The sequence below is a fragment of the Portunus trituberculatus genome, unplaced genomic scaffold (genome assembly GCF_017591435.1).
Source record: "Portunus trituberculatus isolate SZX2019 unplaced genomic scaffold, ASM1759143v1 PGA_scaffold_286__1_contigs__length_216572, whole genome shotgun sequence".
NCBI lineage: Eukaryota > Metazoa > Arthropoda > Malacostraca > Decapoda > Portunidae > Portunus > Portunus trituberculatus.
In genome coordinates this window covers 35001-42500 of record NW_025541454.1, presented here as the reverse complement: position 1 = coordinate 42500, position 7500 = coordinate 35001, and the positions used below count along the sequence as shown (strand labels likewise).

Sequence of the window (7500 nt, the reverse complement as noted above, 5' to 3'; positions counted from 1 at the left end):
AATTATAAAAAACTAAAAACAATAAAACCAATACAATTAAAAGTTGCTAAAACACTAAAAGTACAATAAAATCGAGTAAAATATCAAAATACATAAATAAAATTCTAAAATTCACAAATAAGGGAGAAGGCCAGCCTCTCCCAAAAAAACGAATAAATCATGGCCAAGGGCCAGACACGCTGGTCCAAGGACCTGAGAGAGGTGATAGACACCGCTATCTCTACTGCGACAGCGGTAGAGGTAGCGGTGTCGCAGGTCTAGTAAACTAGGGCACTCCACAAGTAGGTGCCGTACTGTGAGTGGCACCAGGCAGTCTTCACAGTAAGGTTGAGGGTCCCTGGTCAGCAGGTACCTATTTGTAAGGTACGTGTGACCTATACGTAATCGCGCCAATAAAGTCTGTGCACGGCGATCCCGGACATGGGAGTATGTCCACTGAGGGAGAGTGGAAGTAGTGATCTCTCCCATTTTCGAGGTTGCGACCCCCGTTAGCCATCTCCTCTGCCATATTGCTGCGACCGTCTTACGAATAAGATCAAATACATCTCGAAACGGAACAGAGGCAGGAGATGGAGCGCGACTTGCTGCCTCTTTAGCGAGGCGATCTGCGTGTTCATTCCCTGGAACACCTACATGACCAGGGACCCAACAGAACCCAACACGATATCCTCTTTTGGTAAGTAGATAAAGCCACTCCAGGGCTGATAAAACCAAAGGGTGAAGGGAAATAAAAGAAGAGAGAGCAGTAAGAGCACTGCGAGTCACTAAAAATTGTAAAAGACGAAACCGGGAGAGTAAAAATAATCTGTAAAGCTAGGACTATGGCAGAGAGCTCCGCAGTAAAGACGGAGGCTACCGAAGGAAGGCTGCCAGACCGACAAAAGAGGAAAACCACAGAAAACCCAACTCCTGCGTCGGATTTGGAACCATCAGTAAAAACAGGGATGTCATTAGAATGGATAAAAAAGTGTTCTAAAAATCCGTGTGTGGGACAGAGCTGGCAGGAAATCCTTCTTGCCATCCATGGCAGGAGGGCATAATGAGGTAACAGGAAGCTGCCAATAACCAACTCGTGGGAGCCGGAAAGAATACACAGGAGTGGGGTCGATAGATAACTCCGCCATGAGATTTGCAACACGTAGGCCAAAAGGTTTAGGGAGACTCGGTCGAGTGACATACGCCTGCGAGCGCGAGTCCCGCAACATTGACACACAGGGGACAAAATCAGGAAGACGGTGGGTGCGAAACCAACACCGGAGCATCGAAGATTGGCGCCGGAGGTCGAGCGGCCAGAAACCAGCATCCACTAAAAGGCTAGGTATTGGAGATGTCCGAAATGCACCCGTAGCCAAGCGGACCCCAGCATGATGCACGGGGTCAAGCGTGCGTAGTCCCCGTGTCACAACGTGTCCCTGTCCGCACCCCAAGAGGTATGACTTAAAACCCGAAGAAGGGATAGTGCCTGCCGACAAGACGCTTTAAAAGAGCGGAAATGGGGAACCCAGGTGAGACGGTTGTCAAATAAAAGGCCAAGATATCGAGACGCCTCCACGCATGAGAGGCGTCTATTGGCGAGGTATAAATCCGGGTCTGGATGGACACCACGGTTGCGACAAAAATGCATGGCTACGGTCTTCGAGGTGGAGAATCGAAAACCGTTCATGTTGGCCCAACTGGACACCCTATTGATCGCCAGTTGGAGCTTGCGCTCAATCAGTGACATCCTAGCAGCAGCAAAGAGATGCACAAGTCGTCCACATATAAAGAACTGTGAACGCCATCCGGTAGAGTATCTATAACACCATTTATTGCAACTGCGAATAGCGTAACACTAAGAATACTTCCTGTGGGACACCGTCATTTAAAGCTGTAGCATCGGAGAGAACACTCCCAACTCGAACCCGTAAAAACGTCTGGATAAAAACTGCTGGATAAAAATAGGAAGGTGGCCACGAAGGCCAAAATTAAACAAAGACTGTAAAATGCCATGACACCAAGCCGTGTCGTAGGCCTTCTCCAGGTCAAAAAAGACTGTTACTTGATGGTGGTGATTAGCGAAGGCCTCACAAATGGAAGACTCTAGGGATAAAAGAGCATCAGTAGTAGACCTCATCTTTCGGAAGCCGTACTGTACCGGTGACAAGTACTTCCCCCTCTCCAAATACCACATGAGTCTTATATTTACCATCTTTTCTAACACTTTACAAATACAAGATGTCAAAGATATAGGACGGTAGTTCGTAGCCTGCAGATTATCTTTCCCAGGCTTCGGAAATGGGAGAACCACTGCGACAGCCCAAGAAGATGGAAAGTCACCGGTATGCCAAATCATATTATAAAGATTTAATAAAAGTTAAAAGCACTGTCAGACATGTGGCGCAAGAAGGCATAAGGAATATCATCTGGGCCAGGAGAAGAGTCATGACACTGGGACAAAGCAGTCCGCAACTCGGAGGCAGAGAAGGGACATTATAAGACTCCTCCAGTAGAAGAAAAATTTATGCCGAGAGATTCCATTCTCTGGCGGTGACGTGCGCCCGGGGCTGCAGGATGCCTCTGGGAAACACTGGCAAAGTGCTCCGCGAAGAGGTCGGCGACATTCGTAGGGTCTGCCACCGTTCGCCCAGCAGACAACAAAACTGGTGGGGAAGGAGCAGAATACTTCCCAGCAATTCGGCGGACTTTGTTGAAGACATCCGTAAGAGGGGTGCGAACGTTTATGGAAGAGACAAAGGCTTTTCAAGAGGCTCTTTGTGCCTCTTTCAAAACAAGGTGGGCCCGAGCTCTGCAGCGCCGAAAAGCTTCCAGGCACTGCGGGTCCCCACGATGTCGCCGGAGACGAGAGAAAGCTGCCCGTTTCTCTTGCACAGCTTTAGTGCATGCTGCGTTCCACCAAGGAACGGGACGCTTAGTAAAGCGACCTGACGTCCTAGGGATTGTCTGAAGCGCTACTGAAATTTAAAAAATCGGTAAAATAATCAACAGCCTCAGCACAAGTAGAAAAGTCAGCCAACGGACGGATAAAAGAGCTAAGGTCTGTGAATCGAGGCCAATCTGCCTTGTCTAAAACCCAGCGTGAGGGCCGGGACTGTGGCTCAGTGTTCACAGATTGTAATAAAATCGGAAAGTGGTCACTACCGTGTAAATCTGGTAGGACCCGCCAGTTAAAATCAAGGAAAGAATTAGATGTACACAGAGAAAGATCAATAGCGGTAAAAGTCCCAGTAGGACTGTGGAAATGTGTGACATCCCCAGAATTTAAAACCTCCAATCCCTCATCCTCAATAAAAGAACCGATTAAAACCCCACGAGGATTACTAGCACCTACATCCCACAATGGGTGAAGGCCGTTAAAATCTCCCAACAAAAGAAAAGGCGGAGGCCGTCAAGCTCACCCATGGAGACAGGAAGCCGAGGTGGGAGATATAAACTGCAAATGGTGTACAGTCGTCCTATAAAGACCTTTAACAGCAACCACCTGAAGGGAGAGTTAAGTTGTAATGGGATAACAGGTATATCCTGACGGACAAGAATAGCTGTGCCACCGTGGTGGCCCTGGTCAGGGAAAGGAGTGCTAAAAAAGGCACGATAGCCAGGAGGACTAGAATAAGTACTATCACCTAGCATAGTCTCTTGTAGAGCTACACAGGCTGGAGAGAACTCCGACAGCAAAGCTCGGAGTTCCCCACGAGGCGCGAAGGCCTCTACAGTTCCACTGTAGAAGCTTGAAGATGACTATTTAGGTGCAGTGGACGGGCGAGCCTTTTGAAGCTGCCCGTGACCTGACTAGAAATAATCAAACGACGAGAAGACACCGGGAGTTGAGATGTGCCGGGTCGTTGGACCGCAGCCTTTCGGCCTATCGGTGGTGATGCGAACCATCATCACTTCTACCGGTCCTCGGAGGACGAGGATCAGGCAGGACTGCACTTTCCGATACAGTGGTTCCACGAGGGACGGCTGTGACAATATCATCGGACGTCTCCATGCTAAGACCGTCCTCATCACAAGAAGCCCGATCTGAGACGGAGGGCGTCACAGAAGGCTGGACAGAAACAACTGGAGCTACCATTGCAGAGCGGTCCCTGGAGGACTCACGGTCACGTACACCGGGAGAAACCTTAGATTGTTTAGGCTGAGCTAAATCGATCGACTCCGCAGAGCCGCGGTGCCGTTTGGTCAGGCCCTTCAAAGGCTTAGGAGATACAGGTGGCAAATGGACATCTACTATATGGGTGACTTTGGTCAAGTCCGTACTATTCTCGTCACTTCTTAGAGATGACTCAACCGAGTCATCGGACAAAAGGAAAACCTATTGGCCAAATGAACAGGACCACTCGCCCCAACAGAGCGAGAGGTAGCAGAAAGAGTTGTCTTTTGACCGGCAGACTCACCTGAAGAGCGTGCGGCCAATGAAGCATAGGATGTCGCACCAGTACCATCCTTCTGGCGGTAAAGGAGTTCGCGTCGGGCACTACCAAGGCTAATAAACTGACTGTTAGCAAGCTGTAAAATGTCCTGCTCCAGGCGATACCTAGGGCATTGCCTGGAACGTACTTGGTGAGCATCACGGCAATGAAAACAATAAGCAGCAGCATTGCAATGCTCCTCAGAATGTGAGTCTAGTGCAGAGCAATTACCACATCGGAAAGCCTCCTTGCAGGAGCTTTTACCGTGACTGTACGAATAACATGAGAAACACTGAAGAGGGCGAGAAACAAAACGCCTCACCCTAAGATTAATAGGTCCGATATTAACACGGTCAGGAAGGGTGGAACCAAAAAAGGTGAGGAGGACCATGTTGGAGGAGTTCCTCATCTTTGTCACCTATTGGACTGAACACATTGCTAGTATTTCCTCATCAGGGAATTCATAAAGATCCTGACTGTACACACAACCTTTGCTGTAATTAAAGGTGGGATGTGCCTTTATAGTCTCAAACATGCTGTCAGAAGGACATGGTAGATGTTGCAACATCCTTGCCTGCGTGATATCTTTCGCTCGCACTAGCACCCCCTTACCGTATTTCTTGAGGTTTCCCTCAGGAATCGTGCCGATCTCTTTTGACAGGTACCGGGAGGCATGGATGAAATTCCCGCGCCCATTTCTGTAGTAGGCCACAAACCAACGTGGAGGCGGGATCTGGCGGACTTCAGGAACTGAACTCTCAGAATGGTGGTCAAAAAGATTTGGGATGTAGTCCGTGTCACTGTCCGAAATATTGCGAGAGTGGAGAAGTTCTGTCTTAAAGCCAGAGCCAGCAAGGGGAAGAGATGCTACATGTTCATAAGCCAGACGGGCTTCGTCACATGATAGAAAAGTCACATAGCAGCGGTTAGATGGAAAATCCTTATCATAAACAAGTCGAATGCGAAGAACCGTGCCATACACCTTGAGAAGTGAGTGCAAGGCGTGATAAGAAAATGATGGGTTAACATTTACCATCACATATGCAGCAGAAATACGTCCCTCAGAAGAACTCCCAGAACAGGAGACTGCTGGGAGGCTCTTGTGGAGGGAATCCTCCTTCCCACTCAGACCTGAAGATGACGTCTCGCGGGCCAGGTCAGCCACCTCACGAGAACCTGACAGTTTTTTGTGTTTCACCATATATATAAAGTTACACAAAAATGGCTCCAGGGCAAGGAAACCACCTACTGGGACTACAATGGGAGGGAGCGCTGGCTGCCGTGGACGGGTACCTCGTCCCCATGCGGACCAGTCGTTTTAAAAAGGCCCCACATGATACGAATGTTTGTCCACGACAGAGCTGAGACCCCTCCCAAAGCATCCCAGCCTGGACACCCAACCATCCAGCACAGGACGGCCCCTATTGGGCGATCCCTCCAGCGGGTGGCTCCGCTGGTCCACTGGCAGCCTACGTAGGAACCATTTAGTCTGGCCCCTCACTGGCGACCTTACTAGCATGGGTAGCCTCTCCCCTCGAAAGGGCAGAGCAGGGGCCTAAGCCCCCTCTAGCCTAGCTCGCCAGGTCACAGGGGCACGCAAGCTCCCCCACCACGACAAGGCGGTTCCCATCTGGGGGGAGAGAGAGAGAGAGAGAGAGAGAGAGAGAGAGAGAGAGAGAGAATAATAACAATACTGTGCTGGTGCTGGTATAGGACTCCATTGGTCATCAGTGTACAGGTGAAAATAAACACTGGTTGGATACACTCACTGGTTGTATTCTTGAGAAGAGCTGATACTGAGTCCGAGGCAAAGTGAGCATATGGCGCGCGAGTGACGGCACAACCAGTCAACCACGAGTGAGGGACGCCCCGAGCGTTGCTCAGAATCGCGGAAAATAAAGGCGTAATATATGTAAAATGTGCATAAACAAATCAATATACTTATGAATAATTTATAATATATAACATGATATAATAACAATGATAATATGTAAATGTATGGGAAATTGGCACCGCCACAATGCTCGGCCATGCGAAACGAAGACACCTTCACCAAGAAAACGGACGTGGTGATGGTAATACAATCATTTGCATGTAAATATAGAAAAGGCAATGTAAATGGTAATGTACAAATATGCTATGGAGGCAGCAAATTCCAAAGACAGTCTCGAAAACATCAAAAATATTGAGATAACAGCCATAGAGGCGAGACAACAATATAAAACAATAACAACAACAATAAAAAAAAGACAGAGGCCTCGAAAATGCAAACAACCGTAGCAGCGTTGAAAATACAGACAGCTGTACAGACGTTAAATATTCTTTTTTTTTATGAAAAAGGAAAGTCCAGCCAAGGGAAAAAAATTATAAAAAAAAACACCCAGCGAGGTGCTGGTCCCTAAACAAATAAAATAAAACTACGTATAGTAGGAAGGAGACTGAGGATGGTAGAGCTATCTTCTTTTTTTCTTCTTATTTGTCCATTTTGAATTCTGCATGAAGAATGTATGTGTAGAGCATGTAGTTTTGTGTGAAGGTAGAAAGTTGTCTTTAGAGTTACATGCTGTGACTGGCCCCTTGTGCTGTGAGACACAAATGGAAACGTTCAGTGAGGTCACAGCTGGCTTTAATGGCAAGTTCATAGCACCCCCTGAACCAGCACTATTACACCTCACTGGGAGGCGTCGAAAGTACAGCCAACGCAAATACAGAAGAGACTGCTAAAGAGGTGTCAGGAATATTGAAGACTACCATAGAGGTGTCAGAATAATGAAAGACTACTAGCGAAGGCGTCAAAATACTGACTGAGAAAGTGAAGACAAGCGATACTTCAAAATTGCAAAAACATACATACAAATAGAAACACATAAACACTGTGCAGCGAACCTATGTTGATGCACAGCTGAATTAGAAATATAAAAACTACATAGTAAAATACGCAAATGCATATGAGAAATGCAACACAGAAACAGCTGCACCCAAGCTGCCTAAGTGCATATAGATAAATGATACATAAGAAAAATACATAATAAGATACGTGGAAAGAAAAAAAGGTATATCCTGTCTTGTTATCAAATCCCTCCCCATGAGG

The 7500-nt window shown here is 47.5% G+C and overlaps 1 protein-coding gene across 5 annotated transcripts in view; it reads left to right on the top strand.

The window, feature by feature from the left end:
- The window catches only part of LOC123500464 (ankyrin-1-like), a 101888-nt gene that overhangs the window by 65653 nt on the left and 28735 nt on the right, over nucleotides 1-7500 (top strand). The window lies entirely within an intron of this gene.